Source organism: Gymnoscopelus microlampas (assembly GCF_963454915.1).
Source record: "Gymnoscopelus microlampas genome assembly, chromosome: 17".
Lineage (NCBI taxonomy): Eukaryota > Metazoa > Chordata > Actinopteri > Myctophiformes > Myctophidae > Gymnoscopelus > Gymnoscopelus microlampas.
In genome coordinates this window covers 13,641,517-13,658,924 of record NC_139954.1, presented here as the reverse complement: position 1 = coordinate 13,658,924, position 17,408 = coordinate 13,641,517, and the positions used below count along the sequence as shown (strand labels likewise).

The window sequence follows — 17,408 nt, the reverse complement described above, 5'->3', positions numbered from 1 at the left end:
AAAAATATGAACCATGGACCTCTGGATAAACACGTAACCTTTTACGTGGTAGCTGTACTGAAACAGCAGCGTCATACCCACAAGGCATTGCGGTGAGTGGAGACTGAGCTAACTTCAGGTATAGCCAATCGAGGAGGGTGCTTTGTGTGACCTCATGGATTCGGAGCGTGACCTCCTGAGATTTGGAGCTTGTTGTAATCAGTGTACCACTTGAGGAGCCATAATAACCCCCTAGCATTCATCACTGTCTCTCAGCTTCGCTAACTGATGCTGTAGCCCAATGGTTCTCAACCAGTGGTCCGGGGGACCACCAGTGGTCCTTGAGGGAGTTCCAGGGGGTCCCCAGCTAAATGATGGATAGGAACCAAATGGACCCTTATGGGTCTGTAACTCTGAGAGTGTACAAATGGAACCAAATGGACCCTAACGGGTCCATTTGGTTCCATTTGTACACTCCCAGAGTTAAATTAACATTGATTTTACAATATAAATTGGGGTCCCAGAGATAGAAATGCCATTACATGGGGGTCTGTAGCCCTAATGCATGTTAAACTGGGGGTCCTTGAAATTAAAATGGTTGAGAATCACTGCTAGAGCCGTAAAAATCTCTTATTGTCCTGGCATTTCTTTTCAAATGGGGGTCCCTGGGCTAATGTGTATCAATTTGGGGGTCCTTGACGCAAAAAAAGGTTGAAAACCACTGCTGTAGCCCAATGGTTCTCAACCAGTGGTCCGGGGACCACCAGTGGTCCTTGAGGGGGTGGTTCCAGGTGGTACCGTGTAGTAGATCGACCAGAAAGACCGTCGTCACTCAAGGGTCCTTCTGGTCGATCTACACGGTCACGACTTTTTTTCTGTTCTGGCCCCACAGTGGTGGAATGAACTTCTGCTAAATGACTGTAATGTAATGTCCCCACCTAAATGATGGAGAGTTGGTAACCAAATGGATCCTTATAGATATTTAACTCTTGAGAGCGTAAAATGAAACCAAATGGACCCTTGCGGGTCCATTTGGTTTCATTTTACGCTCTCAAGAGTTAAATTATTGTTAAACATCTGCTAATAAACTTTGATTATACCATCACACAAGGCTGTTCTAAGCTAACCAATGCAGAGCATTTGCTAGTCACCCTTGGGCTAAATGCCACCATGCTTATTGCCTGGCAGATGACCACACTGTCCAATCTGTTTCTGCCAGGCATCTGTCAAGCTAATACAAATCACAGCCAACCCCGGTGGCTCACCCTTCTGGTTACGGTGTCCAGTATTGGAGCATCATTTCAGTTAGGGGCTGGGCATCATATTGATATTGCAGTATATTGATTTGGGCAGATGAGACTAGATAATGTTGTCTGAGATTTTGGATATCATGATGTGGCATAAGTTTGATCTTTCACTGGCTTTAAAGGCTGCATTACAGTAAAGCGATTTTCCGAACTTACCTGACGTTCCAGCTATTCCATTATTTGTCTATACCCACTTAGTTATTGTACAGGCATTACTGATGATGCTTTATCAAAATGTATTCAAAAGATCTCATCGTGTAAATATTTTGTGAAAGCACCAGTCATACTGTACCGACAATATTGTCACAATAACGATATCAAGGTAAAGAATATAATGATATTTGATTTAGTCCATATTATCCGTAGCCCTAATAAGATGGTTCTAAATCAAATGTATCTTGGATTGTGTCATGTCTAACAAAGCCCTAAAGCAGGGGTCTTCAACGTTTATTGTATAGAATTGTGTTGCAGATTAAACTTTTTCATAGATATCATAGACTTGTTTGACAGCACTATCATTGTTTAGTGTTGTGTTGGGTTCCTGTTCATGTGTATTTTCAGACAGTTAACCACTTTTAAAAAACACAAAAAAAAAAAAAATTGCTGAAAATAGCAGATCTTGCTTTTGCTATTTTCGGCTAATGTTCCCCTCAGAATAGGGATACTACGGTTCAAGTGTTTAATGTAAAAAATAATCCCATCACACAAAGATTTGGCCCCCTGCTGTACCTTGAGGACCCCGTAGGGGTCCTGGACCCCCTGTTGAAGACCAGTGTTTCCCATAGCAGAGCACCATGGCAGATTGTTCTCCATAGGGTGATGTTGATGCTCACCTACAACCACAAGCCCTGCTTTCCCTCCCAAACCCATCTCAGTGTGTCCTCTTCTATATGCACGCATGCATGCGTAAACACACGCACGCACGCACGCACGCACGCACGCACGCACGCACGCACGCACGCACGCACGCACGCACGCACGCACGCGCGCACACACACACACACACACACACACACACACACACACACACACACACACACACACACACACATGTCCATCTGCTCTTGCTGTAAAGGTGTGAGATGGCAGGTTGCATACTAATGTGAATACCACAGTGAAGTCATTGCTATTTCTGCTTGTGCCATGAATTTTATAAATAGTATAAATAGCGTCTCGTTGCAGTGAGGTGGGTGGTGGTGTTGTTTTTTTTGCTTTAATACTAAACATTGAATCTGTGCTGCCAAAGTATCAGCATATGAAATTGATAAGCCAATACATTTCCAGACAAAGTCATTTGTCATCTTGACTGCTTTGTCCTCGTATGCCCAATGTCATATTTCTAGCCCCCCCAGCGTCTCTGTTTTGAAAGCAGCCTCTCCACGCCATTTTCTTCACTTTCCCAGCCAAAATAAATCCCAGCTCCACTAGCTAGCCAATTATCTTCTATTATACACTTAGCTTGGGTGAGACCGAATTTGCATAAATTGCTGTGTGAATGCACCCCGCCGCAAAAAAAATAACTGCCGAGTTTCGTCACAGGGATCAGCATAGCAAACGAGCATGTCAAATGATCCTAATCACTTATTATTTCGCTTCCCCCAAAGACGTCCGACTTCTCTCCGCCCTGACCGGAATGCTAAGCGTCTGTTGGAATGCAAGTCTATGCCTCCTTGGGGAATGGATTCTCCAGAACGCATTCTGAAGCTCTGGACTGAACACCTTCTCTTCAATTAGTCCATGAAGACCGGGGACGCATCTTGTGTCATTTTAAGATTTTCTTTGGCTATTCAAAAATAGCAGATCTACAAGCTCATAGCGCGGCACCGAGTGCCGCGCTATGAGCTTGTAGGTCTGCTATTTGTTTTTTAAAAATGTGTGCAAATCTTTGAATATTCAATGTTTTAAAGCGAAAACAATTTACTCCGATCTGTGCTTCTGGGGGTCCCTGGAACAACATATTTTGAGATGGGGGTCCGTGGTCATTTTGGGGGTCCTTGACATGGAAAAGTTGGAGCACCACTGGTATAGCAACATACAGTACTGTTAGTAAAAAATATATATATGTATTTGGCCGCGGACCCCCACCTCAAAACGTTCTCTTCCAGGGACCCCCCAGAAGCAAAGATTTGAGTTACAAATGTTCGCTTTAAAAATATGTATATATTCAAAGATTTCCACAAATTCTCAAGACTTTTCAAAAATAGCAGATCTACAAGCTCATAGCGCGGCACTCGGTGCCGCGCTATGAGCTTGTAGATCTGCTATTTTTGAATAGCCAAATACATTTTTAAATGACACAGATGCGTTCCCGGATTGAATGGGTTAAGAGGAAGTTGGCAGGCTAATCACTCACAGGTTAAACATGACATTTGCAGCTACCGTGTGAGCTCTGTCACCTTTCGTGTTCAACAGAAATGACTTGTTATTTAACCACTTAAGCTCTACTGGTACAGACTGCAGACAGATCACGCGATGCGTTGTGAGCTTGTAGATCTGCTAGTTTTATATTGTTTGTTTATATTGTTTTATATAGTTTTATAATGATGACATGCCCAAAATAGGGGCGTTAAAGTGGTTATTATTAAAGGTAAGAATGGCAATAATCTTGCCACATAATGCCTGCAAGTGTCCTGAATGTCCCTAGATAATAATCATGTCTGCCAGTACAAAGACACAGCATTTTATTTCAGTAAGGTGAGAGGCACTAAAAATCGAATTTATTCACTAAGTGCATTGTCTCACGCACATCCCCACGTTGTAAATAAGCCACATTTTGTCTTTTTTTTTTTTTTACTTATAATTTTTATCCCACGATTTTGTAACCCACATTTTTTCACCCAGTGCCAATTGCCTATGTAATCCTGGGCACTACCTACCCTCTGCCAGCCTAGGGAGAGCCCAAGCTGAAGCTCATGCCTCCTTCAATGCATGAGGAGCAAGCAGGCCGCTTCTTATCACCCGACAGGGGGAAGTTTCCCTGGTTGGACATAGCGCGTGGAAGGAACACGTTATTCCAACCAGTTCCCTTCTCCTCCATCAGGCGCCCCGGCTGACCAGGGGGAGGCAGTATAGTGACCAGGATTACTACATGTTTTTGTGAGGGTATTAACTACCCTAGGAGACACGGGGAGAACATGCAAACTCCACACAGAGTGGGCCCTTTCACCAACCCCACCTAGGGTATGGGCGCCGATGACGTGGAGGAGAGAACACGCCCCCAGCGCCCACAGCGTCCCTGGCGGGAATCGAACCCAGGACCTTCTAGCTGTGAGGCGACAGCGCTAAGCCACATTTTGTCTGAGTAAAATACAACTCAGTGAAATTCTAAAACGATGTATGAATAGTGTGGCCTAAAGAACCACAGAGTTTTGGCAAGAGTGGATATGACATAAGTTTAGAAACCAGACTCATTATTATGTGCTTCTCATCTAAGAACTACCAAATGGACACTTCTCTTGCCTAATTATGCTTAATTGCGCAACACTGTTGCGCACCAAACACAGCAGATCTACAACCCCACAACGCGTCACATCTGCAACACCATGTTGGCTTGTTAGACCGGGTATGTTCGACGGCGCGTGACACGGTCGTGTGACGAAGTATAAATCGTCAATCTGTCGGACAAACGGAGATGGTGGGGGTGGAAGGTTCAGGTGCGTTATGGGTCACATGTCTCTTCAAAGAGCTGGCCAATCACCTGCGGTTTCTCAAGCTGTTTTAACCCTTTAAGACCGGGAACGTCATTTTTAGATTTCGTTGGGCTATTCAAAAATAGCAGATATACAAGCTCAAAGCGCGGCACCGAGTGCCGCGCTATGAGCTTGTAGATCTGCTATTTTTGAAAAATCATGCAAATATTTGTTTTGTTTTTTTGTTATTTTTGGCGGACATTTGTAAATCTAATCTTTGCTTCTGGGGGTTTCCTGGAACTAAATATTTTACAAATGTTCGCTTTAAAAGATATATAATCCAAGATTTTGCCTCGAATTTTCACGATTTTTCAAAAATAGCAGCTCTACAAGCTCATAGCGCGGCACTTTGGCTATTTTTGAATAGCCAAAGACATCTAAAAATGACACAACAGATGCGTTCCCGGTCTTAATGGGCTAAATCAGCCGTCCCGCCGCGATAAGTGTGTGATAGTGTTTTACTTATTGGTTCTGTCAGGCACATGTTGGTGGGCTCCTTTGATTATGTTTTGCCTGTGGTTGTCAGCAGTTTATAATTAATCTGTGTCTCTCGACATCCATATTCTCCCGACCGCTTAAACCCTGTATACTGTATCTCATGGACCAGGTTCCTCCAGTGTGCTGTACTTTGCCCCCTCCTTTTTTCTCTCCACACCCAAATCTCTTTACCTATTTTTTGGCCGAATGTTCGCCTATTACGATATGCCCAGAATAAGGATGCTAGGGTTCAAGTGGATAAGAACGCTGTTATGAAGCCCATATTGTCATGTTCAAAATTTGGACACATACACAAACTCTACGATCACATCAATACCAATCTCCATTAGGTCACTGAAGGACAGACGGAGAGCCTGATTTATACAGACACGCACACGCGCGCACACACACACACACACACACACACACACACACACACACACACACACACACACACACACACACACACACACACACACACACACACACACACACACACACACACACACACACACACACACACACACACACACACACACACACACACACACACACTCACTCACTCACTCACTGACACGCTTCCATTTTCTCTCATTTATATCAATTCTTAATATAATGGATTTTGTTATCAAAAACATGGCATATTGGCATCACACCTGTGCACACAGCATGTTAGTTACTAGTGCCAGACCCGCCAGCTGGGACCTTTTGGAAATGGTTCTCATTCATGTGTGTGTGTGTGTGTGTGTGTGTGCACTCTAGAGTAATGATTCTACCAGGTGCTGTATCCTTTTAATTATTTCAGTGATCTAACAGAGATGAGTATTGATTAGACTAACGACCCCGTGATGTTTATTGCCTCCATGACCTAATAATGTATGTGTGTGTGTGTGTGTGTGGGGTGGGGGTCGATGGGGGTGGGGCAGGTGGTTTTGTGAATGACCGTATGAATAGATTCATTTGAACCCTTGTGTATTGTCCCTTTCCTGGCCATGTCATAATAGGCTAACATTCAGCAAGGTTTTGGCTATTTTCGGTGAAGAGATTTTGTTTTAGAGGGAATAAAAAGGGGGGAAAAAGTATATAGGGTATATGTGGTAACTATAATATCATTTCTTTCATATTAATAACATGAATGTAATAAAGAAAAAAACTTAAATTGGCAGAGTGCTTTCTTTCGTACTTCCCCCTGCCAAGCGTATGCGTAAATCGCAGACCTAACCCGCTGTTAAACATATGTGCACGTCGCGCACAGTTGTCTGCCAGAGACCTCTCAGTCAAGAAATGAAAAATTGACGAGAGAGAGAGAGTGACAAATCAAATGGATTCCACATGAATGTTACAGTTCATGCAGGAAATGCCCGGAAATTTCAAAGCAGTCAAATGGAGTGTTTAGTACACACTATGCTACCAAGTGGCTTTCGTATAGCCTCAGAGCCACTGGCAGTAGATAGTACTTACCCCGGACAATAAAGGCATATGAACACTCCAGCCAGAGAACACAACAATAAGCTTGGGAAAGGCTAACATTGTGCCTCATTAACAATAAAGGAACCCTTGAACCTTGAACAATAAAATCCTCAGTGTCAATTTATCGTTTATTCTGAGAGTGTACGTAATGTAACGAATTGTACACTCTACTCTGAGTTAACCCATTAAGACCTGGAACGCATCTGTGTCATTTTTAGATTTGAGCTAAAAAGCATTATTTTACACTTTGGCTATTAAAAAATAGCAGATCTACAAGCTTATAGCGCGGCACCGAGTGCCGCGCTACAAGCTTGTAGATCTGCTATTTTTGAAAAATCGTGAACATTTTCGTATATATATTTTTTAAAGGGAACATTTGTAACTCAAATCTTTGCTTCTGGGGGGTCCCTGGAACAACATATTTTGAGATGGGGGGGGGGGGGGGGTCCGCGGCCAAATACATATATACATTTTGGGGGTCCTTGACATGAAAAAGTTTGAGAACCACTGACATAGCACACATACGTTTTTTTTTCCAAAAAAAACTGTTGGGATTTAAAAGACATTTTGTAGAATCGGAACCTCCAGGCCTTTTAATGGGTTAAACTCAGTAGACAGAGTTTACCGTGACCCCCATGTATGTTTGACTCAACTGAAGTAAAATCAAACCCCTGCAGCTGGCCCTCTGCATGGGTGTCTCTTTGTCCAGAACATTGGTGGTGGGGTTGAAAAGACACTTCTCCCCTGAAGACTGTGCACCCCCCCCATTTTGCATCAGTGCTTCCCTCGCCGTGGATGACTGCACCTTCTCTCCCCCTGTCTGCTGCCCCTGTCTCCATCGCTCTCCCCAGAGAGCTGGTGTGTGTGTGTGTGTGTGTGTGTATGCCTCCATCTTGTTGGGGGTAGGGGGGGGGGGGGGGGTGTAGGCAGGCAGCGTTGTGTGTCGGCAGGGTCGACGGAGCGAGGTTGAAAGAGAGGAGAGCAGAGCTATAAGCAGCTACCAGGTGAGCTTCGCTCTCTCTCTCTCTCTCTCTCGCTTTCTGCCCCTGAGGCTAGACCTCCGAGAGCCCCGTTAGTGCCATAATGGCTAAATGCTAATCAAAGCACTATACTTCCCCTTGCAAATAGGCGCTAGCCCAGAGTTAGCAACTAGCCTTAAAAGGCGCTGGTGACTAATAAAAAAAAAAGAAAGAAAGACAAAACAACAGTCATGACAGGCCATGACCTCATTGTCTGTTCATGTCAAGACGGCTGCGTTTTAACCAGCTGCTTACAACGGCTGCTGCTACTACAAACAGCTTTTATCTACACGCTCACGACAACACACAAGCCTGTGAGCTTGTAAGTGGTTTATTTTTTTCGCCAGACACTGTTGTGCATCAAAAATATTACGCGAATCGGTTTGGTCGATTTAAAAGAATTATTCGACTTCAAAACGTAATAGAAAGAAGATAAGAATGTAATCCATAGTTGCAGCCCTCTCTCTCTCTGTGTCTCTCTCTCTCTCTCTCTCTCTGTCTCTCTCTCTCCAGTTTTATTTTATTTATAAAGGCATGTGAATGTGTGCAGTGATGTTATCATGTTATTGCATCATTATGAACGCCTCAAGCCAGGGTAAACTCACCGTGCTATCACTATGCATCCTTGTTACGCAGTTAGTTCCACTCATTTGGCTTACTTTCTTTTTTTTTGGGGGGGTGGGGGGGGGGGGGGGGGTTTCTCTCTCCGTTTTTATATTGCATTGCTCTTTCACCGTGATTTATTTGGAAGCTAAAATTAATTTGTCTCTGTGTGATGAATGATGATGTCATCGTTACACCACTGTATGAGTCGCCCCACTGGGGCACAGTTATGTAAACACAGCCGTGAGCAGCCTTGAACATGTCAGTGCCAGCCTGGTTCTGGAGTCCTGCATTGTTTGTGCACAATTGGTATGCCTGCACCAGTGTTGATTTCGTCGACTAAAACTATGACGAAAAATGTTGGTCGACTACCTTTTTTCACTGACGAAAACTATATAAAAACTAAATAAAAAATAAGCTATGATGACTAAAACTAAGACTAAATTATATTGACAATTTCGTCAACAAATAGAAACTAGACTAAAATGTTAGCGAGGGAAGAGATCCAGTAGAACAAAAAAGACCATTTTATGTTTCGTTGCACTCAGGTGTTGGGCTCTGAAAGTAGCAGATCTACAAGCTCACAACGCGTCGAGCTTGTAGATCGGCTATTTTCAGCACGCAACCAAGTGTAAAATCAGCCATTATGCACCGCCTAAATACATTTTAGTCGACTAAAACTAGACAAAAACAAAAACATTTCAGATGACTAAAATAAAAACCAAAATCAACACTGATGCCTGCACTGACTGTGCACAAGTTTTTTGTGCATCTGTGTTAAGAAAAAATCATTTCATTTTAGATTTTAGCTATAGCCATTATTTTATACCTTGGCTATTCAAAAATAGCAGATATACAAGCTCTATTGTAGATCTGCTATTTTTTTTATTTTTTTTTGAAATATCGTGAAAATTCATGCAAATCTTTCAATATATATGTTTTTTAAAGCGACCATTTGTAACTCAAATCTTTGCTTCTGGGGGGTCCCTGGAACAAAATATTTTGAGATGGGGGTCCGCGACCAAATACATATAATTTTAGGGGGTTCTTGAAATGAAAAAGTGTGAGAACCACTGATAGTGTTGCAACATACGGTTTTCAGAAAACTGTTAGGATTTAGAAGACATCTGTAGATGCGTTGCCAGATTGAATGGGTTAATCAAAGTTTGCTGTTTTGCTGCAACAATCTCATCATCCTGTTAATACATGTTTGAAGAGTTTGACTACTCTAATGAATGCTGATGAATAATAGACTACTCGTTCGCCTGGTAGTAACATTTTCATTTTTTTTAAGTACACTATAGTTTGGAACTACTTCTTTCTGAAATACGCATGCTGATATTCATACACCAAATGGACCCTAACGGGTCCATTTAGTTCCATTTGTACACTCTCTGAGTTAAATTGACGTTGATTTTACAATATAAATTGGGGTCCCAGAGATAGAAATGCCATAAAATGGGGATCCGTAGCCTAATGCATGTCAAACTGGGGGTCTTTGAAATTAAAATAGTTGAGAATCACTGCTAGAGCCGTAAAAATCTTCTCATATGGGCGTCCTTGGCATATCTTTTCAAGTGGGGGTCCGCGGGCTAATAAGTGTCGATTTTGGGGTCCTTGACATGGAAAAGTTTGAGAACCACTGCTGTACAACATACCTTCAAACTGCATGAAGAGACATAAAGAAGCATTTATCAGTGTGTCTCTCACTGAGTAAGTAAGTAGGGAAAACAAAACGGTAAAAAAAAAAAAAGTCTTTTGGAGTGAACTGGATCACATCTTGATACTGATGAAGACCAGAGAGCTTATCTGGAGAGAGGTTGTTGTTATTATTATGTTTGGTTACTATAATATTTCTGCTGTTGCTCACAATCACTTGAATCTGGGAAGCGCTCCATTGGAACATTGTGCTAGATCAGTGGTTCTCAATCTTTTTCCCAAACGCATCTCTGTCATTTTAGATTTCTCTGGCTATTCAAAAATAGCAGATATACAAGCTCATAGCGCGGAACTAAATATTTTACAAATGTTCACTTTGAAAAAAATATATATATTCCAAGATTTGCACACATTTTCGCGATTTTTCAAAAATAGCAGATATACAAGCTCATAGCGCGGCACTTGGTGCCGCGCTATGAGCTTGTAGATCTGCTATTTTTGAATAGCCAAAGAAATCTTAAAATGACACAAATTATGCTTTCCCGGTCTTAAAGGGGTTAACTCACGTAATATAGATACTATTGATAAAACCTCGCTATAGACCACCTTTTTCATGTCAAGGACCCCCAAAACATAATGTATTTGGCTGCGGACCCCCATCTCAAAAATATTTTGTGCCAGGGGATTTTTTTCAAAAATAGCAGATCTATGAGCTTGTATATCTGCTATTTTTGAATAGCCAAAGTATAAAACGTTCACTTTGAGAACCACTGTAGCTAGATAGATAGAGACTCGTCCTTTGCATAGTAAAGTGACCCGAGAGGCCGTGTCTCACAGAAACCCGTCCGTGTGTGTACAGTATGTGTGTCCGAATCTGGCAGAGAACACACAACTCTTCCTCACACCGAAGGCCACTCAAGTTCAATTGCAGAAAAATTACCCACAATGCTTTGTACCACATCAGAGGGTGCCTCTTGAGGCTCCAAATTACCCCTTCACATCTGCTGCTGTTCTGCTGATGCCAGACCACCACACACACACACACACACACACACACACACACACACACACACACACACACACACACAAGCTTGCAGTCACTGAAGTGTGTGTGCACACACGCACACGCACACGCACACACACAAACATACTATCTCTCTCATGTGCACACGCAGCCATGTTGGCCTTGTTTGAATGGATTCAAACCTCTTAACCCATTAAGACCTGGGACGCATCTGTGTCACTTTTTGATTTGAGCTAAAAAAGCATTATGTTACACTTTGGGCTATTCAAAAATAGCAGATGTACAAGCTCGTAGCGCGGCACCGAGTGCCGCGCTACGAGCTTGTAGATCTGCTATTTTTGAAAAATCGCGAAAATGTGTGCAAATCTTTGAATATATATTATATTGTCTTAAAGCGAACATTTTTAACTCAAATCTTTGCTTCTGGGGGGTCCCTGGAACAACATATTTTGAGAAGGGGGTCGACGGCCAAATACATATCATTTTGTGGGTCCTTGACATGAAAAAGTTTACCATACGTTTTAAAAAAAAAACAGGATTTAGAAGACATTTGTAGAATCGGCTTCAGGTCTTAATGGGTTAAGTGTACTCATGATGATAATACTTAAAGAGCGATGATGGAGAATGGCTTAGTAATTGATTGTTCTGCCAATCCATTGATTGGCCTTGCATGCAAATTGAGTGAACGTAGCGTTTCCCGTAGGGTAAGCATGCCGTCGTTTAAGTGTCTGTGTGTAAACCACACCGTCAGCCACTCGAGGTGATCGGAAAACAAATACTTACTTCAAGTTTATTCACAGTCAGAAAGTGAAACTTTTTTTTGTTAGATTTTCTTTTTCTTTATTTGTCTGGTTGTGGATATATGATATTTGATGACAAACAACAATAGAGGTGGCATAGTGTTTTAACCCAGTGGTTCTCAAACTTTCTTGTCAAGGACCCCCACAGTTATTTGTATTTAGCCACGGACCCCCATCTCAAAATACATTTTGTTCCAGGGACCCCCAGAAGCAAAGATTTGAGTTACAAATGTTGGCTTTAAAAATATATATATAAAAGATTTGCGCACATTTTCACGATTTTTCAAAAATAGCAGATCTACAAGCTCATAGCGCGGCACTCGGTGCCGCGCTATGAGCTTGTAGATCTGCTATTTTTGAATAGCCAAAGTATAAAAGGTTAAAGTGGTTAAAATCATTGTGATGCTATATTAACACATTTTGCTGGGGATCCCCTGGAACCCCCCCAGGGACCCCCCACCACTTTGAGAACCAATGTTTTAACCAATTAACCTTGCGGGAAAAAAACGCTTGCAATGCATCACAATGTTCACCCCAAACATGGAGATGCTTGGGTTCATGTGGTAGAAAAACCCTTCATTGATCAGCCTCTCACTTGCTGTTTGCTAAGAGGGCCAGGGAGGGAGGTTTAAGGCAATGAACAAATACCTTGTTTCAACATTTTCATCAGAACATGTAGACTCACAGGTAAGTCTCAAAAATGCAACACAAATTCACACAACAAGAGCCTGAGGACTATCTCCCTGCTTCTGTTGTTCAAACTGGGTGGAAACAATTAGAGAGTGTCAAAAAAAAAGTGTGAAAAATGTGTGCAAATCTTTGAATATATGTTTTTTTAAGCGAACTTTTCTAACTCAAATCTTTGCTTCTGGGGGTCCCTGGAACAAAATATTTTGAGATGGGGGGGTCCGCGGCCAAATACATATCTTGGGGGTCCGACCTTGACATGAAAAGGTTTGAGAACCACTGACATAGAAACATACGTTTTTCAGAAAACTGTTAGGATTTAGAAGACATTTTGTAGAATCAGCCTCAGGCCTGAATGGGTTAAGTCCGATCCCTCATATCAGTGCAGTGACATGATTGGTTTCTAAAGGTTTCTTGGTTTCTAAAAAGGTTTGTTAGCGCCGCCGTTCTAGCAACCATCTTGCATTTATAGGTCTCCAGGGCCCAAAAGTTCAACACTTTTTTAGCCCTATCTGAGTGGAATTTGTCGAGTTCCAAACCAGTTCATTTTCTTATCTCATCTTATCTGTGATCATAGAATTAAAGGTGGGTAGAGCGGCCGCTTGGGAATTAAGAAGATTCCCGGTTCGATACCCCGTATTTTCCTCTGCTGTCGTGTGTGTGTGTGTGTGTGTCGAGATACAATCACGACAAAACAACGAACAAACATGGGTCACAACTGCTACAGCTCTGTCGCTCACTGGGTCTGTACATTGTTAACGGTAGACTCCGAGGGGACTCCTTCGGTAGATATACATACAGCTCATCCCAGGGAAACAGCTCGGTAGATTACTTTATCACGGACATAAACCTAGCATCGCTCAGAGCCTTCACAGTCAGCCCGCAAACACCCCTGTCAGACCACAACAGAATCACAGCCTATCTAAACAGATCAACACACAGACACAAAGAACAAACGCCAAACAAACTACATACTATAAGAAAACGTTACAAATGGAATGAACATAGCGCAGAAGCTTTCCAAAATGCTATTAGGCAAAAACAAGTCCAATCACAACTGGATCATTTCCTAGAAAAAACCTTTGAAGAAAACAGTGAAAGTGTAAACAGGGCAGTAGAAGGCCTCAATCATATATTTGAACTAACAGCCTCACTAGCAAACTTAAAAGTATCAAACAGGAAAGCCAGAAAAAACGTTGAGAATGACAAATGGTACGATAATGACTGCAATAATCTCAGGAAAAAATTAAGGAAACTATCAAACCAAAAACACAGAGACCCAGACAACCACAACATACGTCTCCAATATGGGGAAACACTGAAACAATACAAAAACACAGTAAGAGAAAAAAGAAATCAACATGTTAGAAACCAACTGCAAGATATCGAAGATTCCATACAGACAAACAGCTTCTGGGAAAACTGGAACAGACTTAATAAGCTAAAACAGGACGAACTACCCATCCAAAATGGAGATATATGGGTGAATCATTTTTCTAGCCTCTTTGGCCCAATCGAGAAGAACAAAGAACAAAAACAAATAAAAGATAAACTACAAAACCTAGAGTCAGCCGTAAAAGACTACCAGAATCCACTAGATTCCCAAATCAACCTAAAAGAACTACAAGACAAAATAAAAACACTTAAAACCAAGAAGGCCTGTGGGGCAGACGGTATTCTAAATGAAATGATCAAATTCACCGACCTCAAATTCCAAATGGCCATACTAAAACTCCTAAATATAGTGCTCAGCTCTGGGATCTTCCCTAGCACATGGAATCAAGGGCTGATAACGCCACTCCACAAAAGTGGAGACAAATATGACCCAAATAACTACCGTGGGATCTGTGTAAACAGCAACCTCGGAAAGATCCTCTGCATGATCCTCAACCACAGAATCCTAAACTTCCTCACAGAAAGCAATGTCCTGAGCAAATCACAAATTGGCTTTCTACCAAAATATCGCACAACAGACCACATTTACACTCTAAACACCCTAATTGACAACCAAATAAACAAAAACAAAAGCAAATTATTCTCCTGCTTTGTCGACTTCAAAAAAGCATTCGATTCAATTTGGCATGAGGGTCTGATGTACAAACTATTGGAAAGTGGCATAGGGGGGAAAACCTATGACATCATAAAATCAATGTACACAAACAACAAATGCGCAGTTAAAATAGGCGAAAAGCACACAGACTTTTTCCCCCAAAGCCGAGGAGTTAGACAGGGATGCAGCCTGAGTCCAACACTCTTCAACATATATATCAACGAGTTAGCAAAAACGTTAGAACAGTCTACAGCTCCAGGCATCCCCTTGGCAAACACAGAAATCAAATGCTTACTTTTCGCAGATGACCTGCTGCTGCTGTCTCCAACCAAGGAAGGACTACAGCAGCAACTTGATCTCCTACACAAATTCTCGCAGACATGGGCCCTGACAGTGAACCTAACTAAGACTAAAATCATGATATTTCAAAAAAGATCCAGCCGCCAAAACCATCAATTTTTCCTAAATACGATCCCACTAGAACAAACAAAAAACTATACCTACCTTGGCCTAAACATCAGCAGCACAGGGAACTACAACCAAGCTGTAAAGGACCTGAGAGACAAGGCAAGAAGGGCATTCTATGCTATCAAAAGAAACATCAAAATAGACATCCCAATTAAAACCTGGCTTAAAATACTGGACTCTGTGATAGAACCAATTTCCCTCTATGGTTGTGAGATCTGGGGACCATTAGCAAACCATGACCTTGAAAAATGGGATAAACACCAAACCGAGACCCTACACACAGAATTCTGCAAATCCATTCTCCGTACCCAGCGAAAAACACCAAATAATGCATGCAGGGCAGAACTAGGACGATACCCACTCATAATCAAAATAAAAAAGAGAGCACTTAAGTTCTACAACCACCTAAAAGAAAGCGACCTAAATGCACTCCATAACAAAGCACTCACACACAGCGAAACTCTAGAGAGATGCCCCCTCAGCCAGCTGGCCATGGAACTCCGGGCACAAACACAAACAGAGCCACGAGATAGAAAACCCATCGGACCAAACAAAATTATAAAACAGCAAAAGGAAAACTACCTGACACATTGGAAAGAAGCAACACAAAAGCAGAGTAAACTAGAATGCTATCTGGCCCTAAACAGAGAATACACAGTGGCAGAATACCTGAGCACCGTGACCGACCCAAAACAAAGAAAAATCTTAACTAGATACAGACTCAGTGAGCACAGTCTTGCGATCGAGAAAGGTCGTCACAGGCAGACCTGTATCCCGAGAGAAGACAGACTATGCACCCAACGCACACAAAAGGAAGTGGAAACCGAGCTACACTTCCTAACCGTCTGTCCATTGTACCAAGACATCAGAGACACATACTTCCCACAGATTACAACCACACACAGAGACTTTGAAAACATGACCAACGACAAAAAACTCCCATATCTGCTGGGCGAAGTACAACAATGTGCAAACACAGCAGCAAGATTCGTGAGTTGTTGTGATAGGAGAAGGATATCGAACGGAACACAACCACCCTAAAGACTAATCATTGTGTATATTCCTGCACTATACCTGCACCCAGTGATCTTGGTACATAGAAATTGATCTATTGAAGATTCTGACTTTCAAATGTACATTTTTTGTTTTGATTGTATTGCTGTATTGTTGTATTGTGCTTTTTGCTTTGGCAATGTAAACGTATGTTTTCTCATGCCAATAAAGCCCTTTGAATTGAAAATTGAATTGAATTGTGTGTGTGTGTGTGTGTGTGTGTGTGTGTGTGTGTGTGTGTGTGTGTGTGTGTGTGTGTGTGTGTGTGTGTGTGTGTGTGTGTGTGTGTGTGTGTGTGTGTGTGTGTGTGTGTGTGTGTGTGTGTGTGTGTGAGAGAGAATGTAATGCACATTGTGAAGCGCTTGGGATAAGGGCGATAGTTATTTTACTACAAAATAACATTTTATTATTTATTTCTATCATCTGCATTTCGGTATCGAATGAAACATATGTTTCATTCGATAACGAAATGCAGATGATCAGATAAGATGTCTTATTACCTTCTGCAATAACAGGGATTTTATAAGCCAGAGACCATATAACTTATGTTACTTCTTTATGTCAGTGGTTCTCAAACCTTTTCATGTCAAGGACCCCCTAATTGACACTTATTAGCCCGCGGACCCCCATTTGAAAAGATAAGCCAGGGACCCCAATAAGAGAAGGTTTTTAACGGCTCTCTAGCAGTGATTCTCAACCATTTTAATTTCAAGGACCCCCCAGTTTGACATGCATTAAGGCTACGGACCCCCATTTAATGGCATTTATACCTCTGGGACCCCAATTCACATTGTAAAACCAATGTTAATTTAACTCTGAGAGTGTACAAATGGAACCAAATGGACCCGTTAGGGTCCATTTGGTTCCATTTGTACACTCTCAGAGTTACAGACCCATAAGGGTCCATTTGGTTCCTGTCCATCATCTAGCTGGGGACCCCCTGGAACCCCCTCAAGAGGGAGAGAAGATCAGTCAGCGGAGATAAACTGCTGTTTATTTGCTCTCTCTCTTGATTGACGTTTCTGTCCCGCGCACACCTTTTTGTTTGTGCCTTTTGCATTTCAAATTCAGTCCAATGCAATCACAACGGCCATTGTCCAGCCCGCCCGCCGTTCACGCCGCG

At 42.1% G+C, this 17,408-nt stretch overlaps 1 protein-coding gene across 2 annotated transcripts in view; it reads left to right on the top strand.

Moving 5' to 3' along the window:
* Positions 1 to 17,408, top strand: part of adarb1b (adenosine deaminase RNA specific B1b) — a 218,940-nt gene that overhangs the window by 96,723 nt on the left and 104,809 nt on the right. The gene's annotated exons all lie outside the window — the stretch shown is intronic.